The 19653-nt window shown below is 44.1% G+C and overlaps 1 protein-coding gene across 4 annotated transcripts in view; it reads left to right on the top strand.

Annotated features, from left to right (window-relative positions):
- tafa1b (TAFA chemokine like family member 1b) overlaps window positions 1-19653 on the top strand; it is a 158341-nt gene that overhangs the window by 26055 nt on the left and 112633 nt on the right. The window lies entirely within an intron of this gene.

Genomic DNA, 19653 nt, shown 5'->3' with positions numbered 1-19653 from the left:
TGATATTAGATGAAAGGCATTACAGTAAGCACAGCGTTTTTCATTTTACTACGAACACTGCAATTGTCTCCTCTTCGTTTTTCTCCCTGTTGCTCGTCTCAGGGCGGGCGGAGACATTTTCAGGATCACATTCGGCCCTTATCTCGTCACACTTGCAAATCCATTTTTAAAAGGTTAGACATTAATGGCAGGAATGCCCTCCTTCCTCCTCCTCCTCTCCCTCCCACTTCTCAGATATGAGATTACACATTTCACCCTGAGCAGCAGACAGAAACTAATCCCCGGTCCATGCCAGATATTAGGCCTATATGCTCGCCGCGTGGCTGACAGCTCTGCAGGGCCGAGTTTTGATATTGGGCATTTAACAGGCCACTGTAAAAAAAAAAAAAAAATCCAGCTTCAGTCAGGCACTAAACCACACACAGAAGCACGCACACTCCCACACACTTGCCTTTTTTCTACCGTCCATGTGCTCAAATGAAGACAGAGAAATACAAACACGTTTGAACTTCTTCCACACACACAAACCCAAAGCAGACGTCTCATCCTCGTGTTGATACAAAGCTATGCGGCGTGATTTCTTTTTCGAGTATAGCAAATGTTAAATAGCAAGATAAGCAGTGGGCCTATCAGAGTAAGTGTGATAAGTATCCCATTAAGTGCCCTATGGCTTCCACTTTCTCTCTGAATCAGTGGATCCTAAGTGGAGAAATTAATATTTAATGCCTCTGGTAGAGTGCTACAGACACTTTCTGGGTGATTGCATCAAACTCGCAGAAGGTTTGACAGAATCAAACCAACCTTTCCACTCGCCTTTTACAGCAATTGGCTTATCTAAAACTTGAGATACGTTTATGACCAACAATCCTGAGTGCTGCCCCCATTTTACATTTATCACAGTGCTTTTTCAGTTAATGCACACATATATTTACCTAAAGCACATACAAAGGGCAACCTAGGAAGTGCCTTAAACTTGCATTCTCTCTAACAGCCAGCAGGGGGCGACTCCTCTGGTTGCAAAAAGAAGTCTGATTGTATAGAAGTCTATGAGAAAATGAGCCTACTTCTCACTTGATTTATTACCTCAGTAAACATTGTAAACATGAGTTTATGGTCTCCATCGCTAGTTTCAAGTCTTCTTCAATACAGCATGATGTTCATTTAGTAAATTATGGTCCCATTTAGAGTCAAATAGACCATAAAGCAGGGGATGCTTTAGGGCGTGGCTACCTTGTGGTTGACAGGTTGCTACAACGGCAGTGGAAGTTGTCCGCGTTTTCATCTTAGAATTTTTCACCGTGTTTTTTCAGTTCATGACAGTAAATTGTAACATTTTGGTCACTAAAAAGACGTGTTATTCATCTTTCGGTTATACTTAGCTCCACCCTCTTGTCTCACTTCTGGTTGCAAAAAAAACAAGATGGCAACGGCCAAAATGCCGAACTCAAGGCTTCAAAACGGCAGTCCACAATCCAATGGGTGACGCCACGGTGACTACGTCCACTTCTTACATACAGTCTATGAGTAGGTCCAGTATTCACACTTGCATGTCTGCTATTCTTCATTTATACGAGAGGCTCTTTATGACGTGGACTGGTTGGGCTTGTTGAAAAATTAAACCAACACTTATTAAACACTTAGTAAGTGCCTGCTTTTAATAGCACCACAATCAGCAATATCCGCACACAGTTTGAGATGCGATGACTAAAAGAAGGATCACGCTGATAGGAAATGTTACCAATGAACCAGAAAACAGGAAGTCGTTCTAGTTGTTTGTAATTAAGACTTATTCATCAGACTGGGTAGAAAACCACATTAAGCTGCTGTACTGTACTGCTTTACAACACTAATAACGGCAGCGGTATCAACACACACCCTCAGTACTGAGATATGAGTAACTAGTGTTCGCTGTGTTTAAATGAGAGACGGACTGGACTGCAGTTAGAAGAGCCGGGGGGGAGGTTACTCAGCATTCATCATGCATGTCCAATTCATTAGCATCTAGCACGTTATAAGGGTTAAATACTTTTCAGATCTGGATCTTAGCCTTATTAACAAATGGCCACCTTATGATTTAGATCAAAACTAAAATGTCTGTGGTTTGAATAAATCAATGCAGGGTATTAAAACATAGCACGTCTTTACGTTGTCTCAGGACATGAGCATTTGCATGTGGATGTGTGGTTTTTGTGGTAAACCACCCAGCAGGGTCTGACGTTGAATCATTTAGTTATTTAAAAAAAATTTCAGCCACGTTTTTTTAGTTTGACTCAGAAGTAAACAAGGCTTGCTGACATGACTCAGACCTCAAAACAGAAAAAAATGTGAAAGCATTCACTTATGCTTTCCTCTCACTATATTTTCCTCTTATTACACGCCGTGCTATTACAAAAGCCGCAAAGTGCCAAGCTCGTCCTCATTCCTGAGCTCACATTAAAAGCTGGTCACCATCGTAAAACATCGTATTAGCAACGTGACTCATGTTTTGTCGTCTGTGGACATGTTTCTTTGAGACCCCGTCATTCATTGGTACCACACTGATGAGATTAAAGTGTCTTGTGTCTCTTTAAAGTACAGCACGCTCCCTGCTCAGCACTCTGTATACTACATATAGATGCCAGTTGATAGACAGCCAATTTCCTATTGTGCCTCTGTTGTAAATACAGCCGTGAGCTCTGGACCACGTTAATGAGTTACTATATGTTTGTGCGTTTGAAGCACGATGCCAACACCGAGCCGATGCTACTCACCGAGTTGCAAAAGCATGTAGGGAGCGGGGGGGGCTGTCAGCTTGTGTGCGTAGACCCTCCATTCACACCGGTCCGCTGGTTAAAATCCAATTCATCAGCCCTTAATGGACTGCACAAATTGTCTCTCTAGGATCTTAACTCGAGGAGTGGACGGACTAAGCAGGAACAGAGTGGGCGCATATGGCGCATAGTGTTGAGCACAGCATAAAGGCAGGGGCTGCAGAATTAGTCATCAATGAGTAAAGACATCAAAGTTTTTGGATCCATAATTCAATTTGAAATGTGTTTTTTTTTCAGAAAGAAGGGGCGAAAGAATTATTGGCTAAGAAATCAAACTTTCACTCTGGAGAAAGTCCCACAAAGCCCCTTGAGGCAAATCCGTGATATTGGGTTACAGTATATTAACACTCAACTAGACAATTAGCGTCAATTAGTTTCCCAAACTGACATTTTTTGTCTGCATTGTGCTTCACATTTGAACTTGTGCAATTGTCACGCTTCTCCGTTGCAATCACAGTTTGGAAAAGCGGAACGAATACACGCGTGGCTGCGGTCGTGTGTCTGAATGTCACTGCTCACATTTCCAGTGAACACACACCTGCAACTAAAATTACAGACGACACGTTTCAGTAGCAATGAGCATCTGTCGCGGAGCGGTCGGCGGATTCAGCTGTGAGCGGTGCGGCGAAGATCTGAGAGCTATCCTTTTCTCCTCAAACCCATTTGCTCCCTCCATTTCCTTGCATTTGAACATGATCACACAGCTCACAGGGCTCGGCGGCAGCAACAACAACACTAGTAAATTGTCACTTATTTACTCAGGGGCAGCAACACTTACTGGGCACTCTGTTCAACTCCAATGGTTGATCCCATTTGTGAAAGGCGGGTGTTTACGTATGTGTGTATGAGCAACCCTGTCTCCTACAAAATTACGTTACCATGCAACTAAGCTGCATTCTCCGTTACGTTTTGAAGGAAACATATTTTCTCCTGGAGTTTTGCAGTTTTAAAGACGTGGTTAACATTGTAAATTGAAAGAATATGAAACAGAAAAAAACAAAAAAAACACTCACCCAGCAGTCTCCTGGGGGAAAGTCCTGTGTTTGTTTGACCCACCCGCCCATAGTGGACTTTCTTGCTTTTTATACTCGTTATAATGCCACGTAACTTTCATTAGCGGTCGCTCGCTATTAGGTAAAACCCACGGTTTGGATCCTATCACGATTTCAAGTCATGAATCGGAAAAGGGAGCAAATATAACTTTTGGAGATGCCTTGATCACGTTTTTTTGCTGCAGATACAGACTGCCAATCAGCGATGAGCTATATCGGCGGATTCAGATCGTTTTTGTTGCTGTATTTAAATTTAAATGTTTTTTTTAAAAATGTAAACGTTATCCTTTTACTTTGTTATAGTCATCTATAGTGGTTATTTGTACACAAAAAAAATTATTCAAATGACAAAATTGGAAAAAATGGGAAATAAAAGATTGCATTTGTACTGATTAAAAAAATCTTGCCATTAGTAGTTTAATGCTGTATTATAAGCTGCTTAGAGCGTGTTATAATAATATGTTATAGTTTACCTTTGCCCAATACTAATATATACTAATATCATTTTTAGGACACAGGGCTGGGATGAGATTAATACATACCAACAAATAAATTATATTTCTCAGAAAGAGTCCAGGATAATAATAATTTAAATATCAAAGCTTTTAAACAGGAGCATTTACTGTGGAAGTTTCATTACGAACACACCTTTAACTCTTTCGCCCCCACAGAGTTACTTTCTTTGTTTCTCCGCTTGGTTCATCTGTCCTCTCTCCAGCTGTCAAATTACCATCCCTCCTGACTTGTTTCACTACAATTGATTACTTAGTACAATTTGGGAAGAAGAGTAACACAGGTGGCAGACTGTCTCACTTTATCTCTTCTACTTCCCTCAGTGTGTTTTAAATGGAAAGGAGAGTGGGAGAGAATGAACCCATCTGCACCAAAATGACTCATCAGTCCTTTTCCAAGGTTGATAACACCCCTGACAATCTGGGAGTGCAAACAGCCCCCCAGCAACTGCTGCTGCAACATCACCTGTTGTAAGAAAACACGCCGCAAAATCCAGACTGCACCTGTCAACACATAAGCTCAGCAAGGGAGAAAACATCTCAGCTAATATTGGAAAATGTGAACTAATATTTTGACCCTATTATTAGGCCTAATCATAATGTTGCATTGTGAACTTGTTCCTGCTACTGTGTTATGAGATTCAGTCTAGGATGAGTGGTTTTTCTTTCTCTTAGAGTGGTGGAGCTTTCCCTTCTTTGAATGAGGGACTCACCTCTCCTCTTCTCTGCACTCTTGCATGCGGCTCTCCTGACCTTACTACACGCTCCGCTTGGCAGGAACACTTAAAGACTTCGCTCCATCCATCGCTATACTCTCCCTCCCTCTCCCACACCTCCGCTCTCCCCAGCCCCCCCGGCATAACCGAGGGGATCCACTCTTCATGATTTTTTAATATCTCCTCACATCTCGGGACTCGGTGGCCGAGGTGAACGGTGTTTTGTGTGATCAGTGTTTTCCAGACCCAACATGTCGTTTTAATCAGGATATCATCTCCCCTCTCGGGTCTCCGGAGACAAGCGCGCCCTGTCCTTTCCGCTTTCCCTCTGTCACCTTTCGTCTTGCACTTTTCTCACCACCTTTTCCTTCCTCTGAAGTGTGAGCGTGTTATTTAAGTCTTCCCTGCGAGAGGACTCCTCAGGTAAAGGGTAGAGAGATGGTATACGGTGTGAAACGAGGGAGAGGTTTGACTCCGAGGTCGGTTACGTGATGCAGAGTGGAGGGTAAGGCCGGGGCGACGCTCATTGATCCAGCTGAGCGAATCCTTTAGGGAAATAAAAATCATAAAATCATTGGCAAATCATAACTTCTTCATTTTATTTTAACCCTGAGAAATTATTTGCCACTTTATTATCCACCCTGAAGGAGACGTTGACACCCGCGAACAAAGGCATACGGTTGGAAGCTATAAAGAAAAAGACGTGTGAGATTTTAGTTTATGTTCACACTATGCTGCTATAACACCTCACATAGAGGTGCAAGGCTGTTATATTGGCTCTGCGATCACAATTCAGAGGCGCAGAAAACCAACAAACTTTGCTCCAAGTTTGATTATAACTAAGGCATGGTGTTGCAGTGACAAGTTAAAACCTCTTTTTCCCCCTTTTTTCCTGTACTAACGGAGACATCTGTGGATTCACTTTGAGGTAAATATTGTCATTTTAGGGATCAGAGCGGTAATTTGTGTACAGTACCGTCTATCAGAGGCTTTTTTTCACCCCTCCGGGTCTCTTAGCGCTCCGGTGTGGGTTGGATCAAAAGCGCTCATCAGATCAGAGGGATGCCAGAGCGGGCCTGAACCCACACTGCAAAGGTCACGGTTCGCTCCATTATTCATCAGGCTCCCGTGCTAAAGCCGGGGAGTGTTAAGGAAGAAAAGAGAAGAAGAGAGGGAGATCGAGGGATTGATTTCGAGAGGCGTCCCCCTTTCTATACCTGTCCTCCCACAGAGACCCCCGCCAAAAGTCCTCCTTAAAGCCCTCTCTGCTCTCCTGTGGATAAGGAACAAAGGAGGGAGGCCAAATGATTGAGAGAGCGTCAGAAAGAGAGAGGTAGAGGAGCGCCTTCTTCTTGTGTGGCCTGACACGCTAACTCTAACACACCCTGCTCTTGATTTAGTCATCTCTCCTGGCTCCTCTCACCGCCCCTCTGAGGTAAGAGACCAAAACAGAAAGATGCCCTTCATCTCCCCAAATGTGACGCCTACGATGCCACCTTGATGTCCACTTCACTCCAAGACCCTCGACCACTGGCCAAGATGAGTAGAGTTACCAAGAACAGAGAGAATATTCATTTGTTAGGCTCCCCTGCAACGCTCGAACCTTTTCCCCATCAACATCACCAGCAGCATGTAGTACATAAAGACGGACGACATCACAGCTCTCAAAATGTGAAGCCCAAACATCTGGATCGCTCCCTGGTGGCTTGCTGCAGTATCAGTCATAAAGCCCGCCTCCTGCATGTTAGTGGATGGGATACGGGCCAAACCAAAAAAGTCAAAGTACACGTCAAATACATTTTCCCCAAAGATAGTTTCTGGCATTTTAGGAAGTTCTTATCACGCTGATGTTTGTTCAAGTTTTCGTTTTACTGTTAAGTTCGGTTTTAAAAAGTTATTTGATGCTATGAAAAGGGGGTGTGATGTCATGATTGGCGGCTGTGCTTCTCTCTCACTGACAAGCTGCGGCCGCGCTAGGCTCGCGATTGGTTTTGGGTGGGTGACATCGATACTGCGGCTCCACCGCCCGATCATTTCTGCTCAAACGCTGGCTCCAAATGACGTCAACATCTCAAAATGGCAGCTCCAGTATCCGGGATGTTTTGGCTTCACTTCTCCACAGAGGAAGGAAGTGGAGACGTGTCGTCCATCTATATATACATCTCTCTATGCTCAGCACCCACAAATCACTGCGTCATCTCACCCCTCTCTCAACCTGATATGTGTTCTCTAAAGGGTAAAAAAAGAGCTGAAAACACAACGCTTGATATGGGGTGAAAAAAAAAACACACATTCACACTTTGCCTGTGAAATCTAAATACGTCTGGGGCCCTTGTTGTACATTCTGTTCGGCTATTGTATTCCCCGCGGAGCATGTATGCTGTAGCCGTTCCGGGTTGTTTTATTTTATTTTTTTATGCGGCGGTGGCACTGGCCGTCAGCAAAGCTCTCTCTCTAAACAGTGACCGGCGCTGTGCAGCCTCTCTAGAAAACCGTCCTCTGTACCCGGGGGAATGTTTCAGGAAGGGAGCACGAGAGGTGAGATCTATAACTGAACACATATCGCTTTCTTCTCCACCCTCCGCCCCCTCCGCTATCTCACACACACACACACACACACACACATACACCTCCGCAGAACAATGAGAGGATCCTGTGATCCCCTGTTGTGCAAAAAATACCTCCTCCACTCAACTTTTTTTTTTTTTTAATAGCAGCATACAGTATCAGCAGAATTACTGCGGCTCGACGCTGCGGCAGCCTTGCTAGAGTGTGTCAAGCCCAGAGGGGTTTACGGCTTTGATCTAACGCACAATACCCAGTGTGTGAGGTGGAAAAAGCGTGCACGCACCCATACGCAAATGAGCGCACGACTCACCCGCAAATGCAAACACACACACACACACACCTCTGCACACACACACACACACACACATCCCCTTTGATATAGTTCCAGGCTTTTAGTGGGTGATTAGGAGAGGCGACCCAGCTAAGGTCTAGAGTGATAGGAGGAAGCAGGAGCCTGCTGCTCTTTAGTTAGAGGAAACCAATACTCTGTCTGTAGATAGAGGAGTAATTATGCTCAAGGGTTGAGAAGAGAGCATTTAGGAGTAGAAGCCAATGAGGGGAGGAGGATTAGGGTGAGGAAGACTTTGCTGGGGGGTTGATTTCAGATTTCCCACTGTGTCACCCCCACAGACAGCAATTAAAATTCCTCCAGAGGGATTTTACTGTGTTTTGCGTATTGTGTGAGTGTGAGAGAAAGGCTAAGCATATGTGTTTTTACATTATGGTGCAGGGTGCGGTTGTGCATGAATCCATCCAGTGCTGCATAAATGCAGTGGAGGCTGCGGTGCATGCACAGACAGATGTGTGTGTGAGAGTGCACACGGCTGTTTACTGAATCCACTCCAACACTTGTTGGTGGTCTAAGGGCTATGAAATATTAATGCAGCCCTCTCTCTTAATGATTCATAAATTGTATTCCGATACTCGCCATTCTGCTTCTCCTCGCTACTTTCCACTCCTTATAATTGGACCGTTGGCTTGGTTAAAAAACAGTGAGGAGTGTGGAGCATGAGAGGAAAATCAAGTTTTCCTCCCTCACACATTTTCAGCGAGCCACATGGAAGTGCTGAGGGATCATAATGTCAGTAAATAGTATTCATGAACAAATGCTCTCCCAGGGAATGTGTTTTTAGCATTCACACCGGCGCTGAACCGCGCCGTTGTGTTTGGCCGGGAAAACCGTCGCAGACTGCCAGTGACACATTACAAAATATCAGCTTTAGCAGAGAGGGAAACGAGCTTTATTTACTGGAATAAGCCCTCCATTATCAGGAGAAAGTTCACATATTGTTTTCTCTCTCTCTCTCTCTCCTCACATTAAGATATGGCGAGGCCTCGCTCTAATGTGTGCTAATCTAAAAGAAACAGATTCACATTATGTTTGCTTTATTTATTTATTACCCGGCATCGATCGGAGCCGCGGAATCACCACTCAGGACCAAATGAAAAGAAAATAAGCTCACTCTATGGCATCTTATCTGCCGTTTCTCTCGGCCCCCCAAGCCTTCACCTTGTTCTCTTTGTGATTCAATAACACTTTATAAGATGGCAACATTAATATTTGGACAGGAGGAAATCTTCAGTGGGAAGAGATTGGCTGCTTTAGATGCTCTTTCTCACCTCCTCACTTTGTCTTTAGCACTCTCAAACAACCAGCCCGGTCGCACGAAAAGGTGTATGAACGACAATAATGCACAAGACAAAAGCGTGCCACTTATGACGGAAGAACGGGGAAGTGGATGGATCCAACAAACACAGGACTTTTAACCAGGAGACTGGTGTTTTGTTTTGTAAGTTACGTTTGTGACGTTAGTGACGTGTTTTCCGTAATTATGTTATATTGTTTCCGTACGTTTCGTACTTAGTTTACTTATTTTAAGGCCAACCATGACATTTTTCCTAAACCTAACTAAGTGGTATTGTAGCCCCCCTGCTGGTTCTGCACCTTCTTAAAGCCGTTACATACTAGATTAGATATAGCCGGTGCAGAGTTGACAGTTTTTTGGTGAAGAGGGAGCTGAGCCAGAAGGCAAAGCTGCTCCTTCACGTCGAAAGGGGTCAGCTGAGGTGGTTCGGGCATCTGATCAGGATGCCCTCCCTTTGGAGGTCTGGGAACGCCTCGTGGGTCCCCCCAGGAAGAGCTGTAAAACGTTGCTGATGAGAGGGACGTGTGGAATTCCCTGCTAAGCCTGCTGACCCCACAACCCAGCCCTGGATAAGCGGACGAAAATGGATGGATGGATGGATGGAATTTGCACGTCAATATATTTTTGCAAACTGTTGTTTTTGTCAGATGTACTTTCACATGCGAATATTACGTTGCGAGAAAGGCACCAACCAATCACGTTGTGCGGAACCAGATGAGTTGCGTCTATATTTATGAAACAACAACACGGGGACTCTGTAGTCCGAACCAGGACGGCAAACTTAATTACTCCTTTCAATCTTGACAAAGGCAGCGCAGACCAGAGCCACTCCTTCCGTTCTTACCTTTCACAGTAAAAGCCCTAGACATATAATATTCGCAGGCGAGTATTTCTCATTTTCGTGTCGTTTAGTCATCACGCCCCCGGTGTGTAAAGGCCTTTATACGCATGTTATATTCACTCTCGTGGACAGGCGGGTCTATTACATGCTTTAGCGTGATATCGGGTTGCATAAACACACCTAAACACACGCATAACCGGCTCATCTTCAGAACCAGCTGGTTGTCTGCTTACAATAATGGGTGACGTAATAAACCGTAGAGCTCGACTTATTCTCCTGTCTCAGTGTAACTCAATGGGCTGATTGGCTTTAGATGGGGACACGTCGACACTCAGTGAAGCATACATTTGAGTTTTAACGTAATCTCCCTCATTACACACACGTAATGAGGGATAAGCTGCTGAGGCTTTTGTAGCAGGTGGGTTGACAGTCTTGAACAAGTAGAAAAATCAAACAAACATGAATTCAGCATCTGGAGACCTCCTTGTAGATGAGATACAAGGACATGTACAGAGTGTTCCACGTGTATGTTCAGTCACGCTCACCTCGGTTCAAGGATACATCAGGAATTATCAGCACTGCTGTAATTCCCTCCTATATCGCTCTCATGAATAGAATATGTACTGATTATCGCTGATCATGAATCATTTACACCCTAGAATGATCTAATCATCCATATCTGTAATTCATAGAAGGCGCTTCAGAAAGTAGTTGCATCTAATTGTGATTTAAAAAAAAAAAGAGAGCAAGCAACTCAACAATCAGCCCAAAGATTTAGTAAGAAGCACTCAATAAACCAGGGCAAAGTGGCTCTTCAATCACCCCGCCAGCCCTACTGACTACAGCAAAGGTCACATCCTCCGAGAATCTATCGAAACGAACGGCCATAGATATCTTCGCCGGTGACAGGAGCCGCTTTTTTTCCTCTGCGTGACCAATGACCAATCAAGAATGATCAAGTATATTATGGACATAACAACTGCCATGAGCTAATAAATCCTTCCGGTGCTGTTGTAGACAGATAGAAAGGGGAGAAAGTGCGGAAAAAGAGAGCCGAACGGTTGCTGATGCACCCATTTTCTTCCCCTCCTGCTGCAGATGTTTTCCTTGGGATAGCACGGCGCTACGTGCGTCAGAGGCCAGAACTGCGCTGATGCGTGATGTAAGACCATGATAGTACTTGCTGCAGGGCTGGAAATGCAATAAATTTCACACAAGACCAAAACAAATAAATAAATAAATAACGGAAAAAAGAAAATATTGACACGGTCTGGCATGTGGATATGGCATCCACAACACGTGATCGCTATAATGAGCGTATCGCCAGCCTGTCATCACACCACACGTGTCAGAGCAGACTGACTAGCCTCCCACTTGTTCACTGTTTTCATGACAAAGTCACCCACTCACGAGTGAGAGACGAGTTAACGTGGCTGCCAAGGAAAAGCATGAGAGCGTCCACCGACGGCGAGATTGATATGTACAATACATACAATTACTCCCTCGGTGCATTTAACACACAGCTGAACGGGGAAGCGGTGGACACGCACGGGGCCGGACACAAGCAGGCCTTCACAAAGCCATCTTCATTTTCACAGTATTGTTTTTTTTTTTCATTATAATTATTTTTTAATGAGGCTAACAGAACAGAGTTTCACAAAGAGAGGAAATAGATAGCTAGCAGGGAAATCTTTTTATCACTGGGACAAAAGTAAAGGTTGGCTGGCCACCAGCGTGATGCAATATGGTGACATTTTTATCATCCATCCATGAATACAGGAAGGTACAGTGCTCTCTTTTATTGAAACTCACTTTTCTACAGAACTCTTCTTTTTTTTTTTTTGCCCTGCCACACAGAGAAACACGTCTACGCTCTCAAGCGTGCGACACACAAGTCATTAACTGCCCCCGCGTTTCCTTTCCCGAAATGAGACACAATGCGTTCTGAGGCGTGCAACCATCTCCCTTCTTTTCCATCTAAGTGATCGTATTCAAGCCAGCAGCGACCACCCCCGTTCATCTTTCCACCCACTCTCGGGTATGTTGTGATGGTTGGAGACGTGCGCTCGAGGCCCCCGGGCCCTTCCACATCTGGAGCCTGCCACTCCCGCTCTTGCTCTGGCACGGCTCGCGATGCCGCGGCGATGACCACCACGTCCCTCGTTTCCCTGTCGCTGCCATCTCCTCTGGGGCGGGTGGAGAGGTGGTGTACCTCCGCCAGCTGACACGGATGCTGTCCATGTTTATGTATGTGTTGCTTCTCATAACGTTTGCTTCATTTACGCGCCGGGCTTAGACGGTGGTCGACCACCATCTTGCACTCTGACTTGCCTGTCTGCTACATCTCTGTACCGCCAACAAACAGCATTGACTGAGCATTGTCTGTTTATTCACTCGCCTCAGGGTGTTCCAGCACAAGCTGCTGCATAGACTGTAAATGCCTTTCCCCGCCGTTCCTGTCGCTGCCTCCCACCTCCACCCGTGTCAATATGTCATATTTATATTATGCATTGCAAAGCATAATAGCAAGTGCTAGCTTTTGATTAGGTTGATGTCTCGCGGTAAATGCAATTTGATGGTATGTATAGAGGGGGGAATCGAGAAGGACCAGTCTCCCAAGACGTCCTTCACCGCCAAACACTTAGTCCGGACTGATGTTTGGCCCCATGTTTAAGATAGCAGAGGAGAGGGAGAGGGAAGGAGAGGCCAGGAGCAGGGAAGAGTGGAAACCTAATAGTGAGGGATGGTTCCATGACGCGGCCCTACAGAGAGAGATAGCCCTCCATCTCACTTATCTCCTGTTTGCTCAATTTCCTCTGTGTACGACAGTGCACCTGGGGTCTGGCTGCAGCTTCCCGATGCTCCTCAGCGGCAGCACCCGCGAGATAATAGCCAATCCCGCTCTCCCCACTCCCAAATCAGACGGGGCCAAAAGACCTTGTGCTTTGTTTAAGATTTCCAATGAACAAACCTGTGTCCCTGCGGCAGCAAGCCATTACAAAACCAGACAGACTTATATCAGACTGCTTTTTGCTCGGCTAATAGCACAGAGGGAGAAAATAAAAAAAGAAAGCTCTTTGGTCTGAGACTGAGGTCGTGTCAACTAAAAGGGGCTATTTGGCTATTGTGCGCTACAGGATGATTACACCACCGATGATAAAAAATTACCTTGAAGTCAATAATCCACAGAGTCACCTCAAATCAGAGCATTACTTACAGTATGATTGTCTGTTAATGGGCGCGGATTGTGTGAGCGTCACGACGCGCCGATAACGGCGATAGCAAAGCACTAGTCTGTACACAAAGTTACAGCGCTGCATCTAATGCTTTGATGTCCTCTACCATTATCCTCCTACGCGCCACCTTGTCTTTGTGTTCGTTGAAGGAGTCAGATGCAATTATCAGACGGCTCTCGCGGCGGTGTCAATCAGTCTCCCGTCTCCCAGACACCGAACTCCTCTTTCAGCTGGGATGTCATATCTGTCATTATTAAAAACACAACTGCTGTCTTTCATGAAAGGTAGTCACACTTCTCAGAGGGAGCTTCTCCAATGCGTGTGACTGCTGAAGACCTCTACGTTTGCAAAATGCTTTAAAAAAATAGCTGGTAATTGGATCTTTTTTTGTAGCGTTTATATCCAGAACCGTTGTGAACAACTGAAATGATTGGCAAGCATGAATTCTGAATTAGTTTTATTTCAAGACATGTTCAGTAGGGATGGGTACCGGAACCCGGTACTTAAAGAGCCCCGGGGCAAATCTTTTCAAGACCGTAGTATCGATAAGTTCGGTACTGGAGAAATTAAGATACTTGAGTTCGTATTTATTTTAAGGCTGTGTACTGACAAGAATCTGACGATACGATACGTATCATGATACTATGACAGTTTTTCTAAAATTAGAAGAAAAAATCGCAATATATGGCCTTACTTACAGTAAGGCCATATATCACAATATTTTGAATCGTAACCCCTGTATAAAAAACACGCCACAATATGCATAAAATCTGAGTAAGAAAAGTTTACTTTTTTATGCAATCAGATCTGCATTTGCATTTATCACAGTCCCTGTAAAATCCAACATCATAGCACTAGTTTGAGAGGACATGTACACTGAGAGGGTACATCTCTTTGCAAATGAAATTAAGTATTAACAAAGTTAATCTTTGCATGTAAATTATTAATTAAAATCGATACTGGGTTTTTGAGAATTGATGGGGTATCACAACACATAATATCGTGATATTTGATTTTTTCGATATTTTACATACACCCCTATTTTATTTAGGCCACATAAACGTCATCTTGCAACTTTTATTTCACAAACTCTGTTTCTAATTTGTAATAAGATTAAAACATTCGTCAATGATGCATTTTCCAAATTCGTCATTTGTGTGCGAAGGAGACACACAGAGACCGAAGATCCTGCTCTTCACGACAATGGCGGAGAGAACAACCCGGTAGAAAGTCTGGTCATACTTCAGTCAAGTCGATGCAGACAATGCTCGATGCCAAAAGTGCAACAAGTCTTTTGCTTGTAAGGGCAGAAACGCGAGCAATCTGTCAAAGCATCTAGTGCTTCAGATACAGGTGCAGCGATACAGATACAGGTGCTTCTACATGGGGCGAGTGGTCGTCATTGATCCGTGAGTTGAATCCCCCGGGCAGACTGTACGCCCGCCGTACCCACCCGTTGAGAAGTGTAAAAATATTGTCGGTTCATTATGAAATTGTGTCGTGCGTAATTAATAGGAAACACTGGAGCCTGATTCGTGTCTCTCCAGCTGATCGATGAGAAATGATACCAACCTCCAGAGGGTCGGACTCATACACTGATTCAGATGCCCCAAATCATTCAAATAAACTATGATATCATAATGGTACTTCCTGCAGTAATAGGCCTACTGTATATGATAAAGTATGATGATATTGAAGTCCGTGGAAAAATGCAGTTTTAGACAGACTAGCTCTTAGTTCATCCCTCGTTGGCCCATCCACCAACACAGTGGTGTAGTGTATAATAGTGATTTGTTCAAAACATGACCGTTTCTTATACAATAACTCATTATTTATTTATTTTACATTCTAATTATCATATTATCAGTGATTTGTTTAAAACTATGCTGTTGCAGTTTCTACTTGTATGTTAATTCATATACAGTATATATATGACAACATAAAGCAGTGCTAATTCTGTTATTAATTTCTTAAATATTTTTGGCAACACTTCATCTTACAGGTCCTCATAGTTCATGGTAATTACGTGAGAATTAGCAAATAACTTATTTGAAATTTCTTTGAAATTACTGCCACATTACCCCAATATTTACCTCAAAATGTATCGAAAATTAATTTATTATAAACATGATTTGATAATTATATGCTAAGATAGAATATAATGGTTAAAATAGGGCCCTTGGGCTTGAGAAGCGGCTGTGCACTGCTCTTCATCGGAGGTGGAAAACCAAGACTAATAGAAGACTCTTCTGATCAGGCACAAATTTCACCATTGTGTGACTTTTTTTTGTGTGAATTTTGAGGTAAATATTGGGGTAATTCGGCAGTAATTCTAAAGAAATTTCAAATAGGTTACTTGCAAATTATCACCTAATTACCATGAAATTTGCAGACATGTAAAATGAAGTTTGTAAGCCCTGACGAAGAACTGCAGTGGTCGAAAGATGTTGGCTTTTTAAATGATTTAGCCATCACATCTCGGACTACTTACTCGGACACTACAATAAAGGCTTTTTTAATATATTCTCTTCCTGGTTGCCACTTGTTTTGATATTTTTTCGATATTTTGGAGTGCCTGGATCGCCTTCCTGTTTATCCTGTAAAATGAAGTGTTACCAATTTTTTCTCTTAAAAAAACACAAAAGAACCATTAAGAGTACGGCTACAGTTACCGGATCGATAAGCAGAGTCGGTAAGAGTAGTAGTACCGTTAAAACCTTAACGATATCCATCCCTAATGTTCAACGACCAGTTTCGTCACATTTTATCTTTATTTGTAACAAAACCACCGGTAGATGGAAAACGCTGATCATGTCTGTTGGTGTTCCAGGCTGATGCTTTGTGTGGACAGATCTGTATTTCACGGTGTCCGGGAGTGTCTCACTGCCTCACTGCAGCAGAGATAGGCCCAACAGATATCGCCGATACAGCATACAGTAACCTCCCAAGGGTACACTCTTTCTGGTCAAAGAGGAAAAAGAACCGCAGGTGAATCGTTAGGAAATCCAAACCCTCAAAAACCCAAGCACAAATCAATGAGCAGAGCTGCCTGTAAGGAGCGGCGCGAACAGCCTTCGACTTCCCGATTGCCGCACTATCAACATTTCATGTTGATGTGACGGGATCAGCGGCACGCTGGGGAAACCACTTGGGCCCCGTCCGTCATGGCGGAGACATACGAGCCGCTACGGCCCCTTAGAGATGAAAACGCAGATATTACCTTATACGCACACACACACATATTCACACTCAATCACATATACAGTCACGCTCGCTCACACACATTATGAGCAACAGAGCTATCAGAGCTTGTAAGCTGCAAATCCATTTGATATGAGAAATCCGAACAGAACAACAGGATAATCAGCAACAGCCTGATACGCAGCTCCTCTTTCACCGCTTCCACATTTTCTTCCCCTTCTCTTTAGTCGTCTACAATAAGCCTCACTCTGAAGGAATCCAATCTTAATATGTAGCATACTAGTGAGGGCTTTTAATGTCTCCTGTTTCTGCACTCTAAAATGCCAAATCATTGCTAACCTACTTAACCCAGCACCTCCGGAAAGGGTGAGAGCTTACACCAGACGTGTATCCCTCTAGTAAAAACCACACTTGGCAGGGAGAGGATCGGGCGGGGTGGTTCTCTCTTAACAGGCCACTCTCTAACTAATGCTCTTAAATGATAGATTAAACAAGGAGACTCTTGGTGGTACAGAGGGTGGTGGTGGTGGGGAGATCCAAGAGATCCGTGAGTGAAATCCAAATTAGAGACACATGATGAAAGAGAGGGAGGGAGATACGAGCAGGAGTGGGAAGTCTCAACACAGTAAAGTCATTCAACACACTAAATCTAAATAATGCAGGTTCAAAGCTGTTTCACACCAAGCATTCGTACGGAAATTTAATATAAAAAACTGATTTTTGTGGGTTCTTATGAATGCTTGCACACTCTTGGGGAATTTTCGTGCAGGGGGCAAAGATATTCAGACGGACTTCCAGCTGCGGAAATATATATTTGACCAATGAGATCCTTTGTTCCAACTGATCATCATCATTCTGCATAGTAACTGGGGCGGCTGTGGCTCGGAGGCAGAGCAGGTCGCCCACCAATCGGAAGGTCGGCAGTTTGATCCCCATCTCCTCCAGTCCACATGTCGAAGTGTCCTTGGGCAAGATACTCAACCGCAAATTGCTCCTGAAGGCGTGTGTGAATGAGTATTTAGATTAGATCCTGATGGTTGGCACCTTCCATCAGTGTATGAATGTGTGTGTGTGAATGGGTGAATGCTGACATGTAGTGTGAAGCGCTTTGAGTGGTCAGAAGATTAGAAAGGCGCTATATAAATGCAAGTCCATTTACCATATAATCAGCCATGTGCTTCTGTTTGTTGCACATAGAGTGTGTATGTTTGGATCAATGGGCGTTCGTTTTCATGGTATCAGACTGTCGGACAAATGGGCTTTATTCGGTCTAATGGGCCATTTTTGGGATTGTTGGTGTTTCAGAATAACAATGGGCCGTCCCCTTCTCAACACGCAATAATATACGACAAACACTACTGCATCAACAACCAAATAGGGAACAATATATGGCTTGAGCTCGGATACGATGAAGATGGTAATGTAAGGTGAACACTTGCTATCGTTATGTGTTGGTCACAGAACGGGGCTAGCCACAACAGCGATCGTTAGCATCAAGCCCCGAGGAAGAGCGCCGGGCTTTGAAGCAAATTTTCACAGTGGCCAAACGGCGGTACTACAACTTCCGTTTCCGTCGCGTGATGCCATTGGGCCCAAAAATACTTCTTCCCATAGACTTACATTGGGAAAGAGACGTCTGTAACTCAGCGGATCTTTTTTTTTTTAGGTAAATCCACTTCCCAGTATGAACACTTGAATAGCCCTTATTTAAATCATTAGGTACTAAAAGTTCTAAAATGCACAAATAGCTGAATCCATAGTTATTTCCCTTCCTCCGTTCCTTGTGAATGAGACCCAATCTGAGGCTGGACTGAGGCCAGGAGACGGGGTCAAAGCAAATGCTACTGTGCCTGCTCTATGGACCCAATGGATGCGGAAGATCGCCGGATGTTCCTGGTACTTTATCACTTGGCAGTCAAACCATTTTGGCTTCATGCGCCACTGAGCAACTCTGATAGGAATGAATGGGAGCCTGTCTCGAACGCTATATCCAGTTCTCTTTAAATGCATCGATGGTTAGAATCAAATTTGGGGTCCTTTAGTTTTATGTGGTGTCGAGTAAACATTAGATGTTCTTAGACATTCTGTGGATAATTTTTTGTTGTGTGGAGTGGAAACGGCACTATTTAAGAGGAAACCCATTTGGCCTCATTGACGAAAATGGAACACAGCAACGCTCTAAATTTCCGTATTCCTGCACCACATTTTCACATCCCACTGGTGAGAAACAGCTTTTAAATGCACAAACCCCTCATAACGTTAACTAAGATGCTTTACCACATGTGGCCCTCTTACTAATCAATTACCACTTATGGGACGAACCGACAAGCCAGGTTGGGTATAATGGGGGGCAGCTTAAGCCTTTTATGGTCTTCTATGGTTTATGGTTTACAGTGGACGTGGTTCTTTAAAAGTAAGGCCTCAGTTTCAGACTCGTCTCTGGAGAGCTGCCATTAAGAAGGAAGCGAGAGAGGAGGTAGTAAGTTAGACCCAATCGAACCAGAGATCATAAAGAAACAGATGGTGCTAGGCTGCCTGTTTACACTACTAGCTGCGACATTAAACACTCCCACACTGCTACACTCACAGTCACTGACATTAGCGTGACTCAAACTTGAATTGGGCAATGTCAAGAGAAAGTCGAGAACGCTCGCTAGTTAATAGAATGTCTGGCGCCGTTGTAAAAACGCAGCGACGTATCATCGGATGTCTTTTGTTTCCTGCCGTTGCTCAGACTCAGCTACAGAGACGCTGCAGTCGCTGCTCATGTCTCTTTACGACAGCCAGGAGGTGTAAGTTAACTTTTCTCCGTTGAAGAGAGGCACTTAACATTGATGTGTGCATGCTGAGATATTTGCTGGTTCATTAACTTGCGAGTGGACATGCTGTGCTCTCTCTCGTGTGATCCTGCGTGTGTGTGCGCGCCTGTGCACAGATGCATATTCATGGTAAATGTTGTACGTTTTTGCATAGTGATGCATGCATCCTTTGTAACTGCAACGTTTCAGTGCAGCACTCTGGTTGCACACACTCCCCCCCCTACTTCCCCCCTCCGTCAACCTCCTAAAGCT

This window comes from Sebastes fasciatus, chromosome 1, assembly GCF_043250625.1.
Source record: "Sebastes fasciatus isolate fSebFas1 chromosome 1, fSebFas1.pri, whole genome shotgun sequence".
Lineage (NCBI taxonomy): Eukaryota > Metazoa > Chordata > Actinopteri > Perciformes > Sebastidae > Sebastes > Sebastes fasciatus.
The sequence above is the reverse complement of the archived record's forward strand: the minus strand, read 5'-3'. Positions and strand labels throughout refer to the sequence as shown.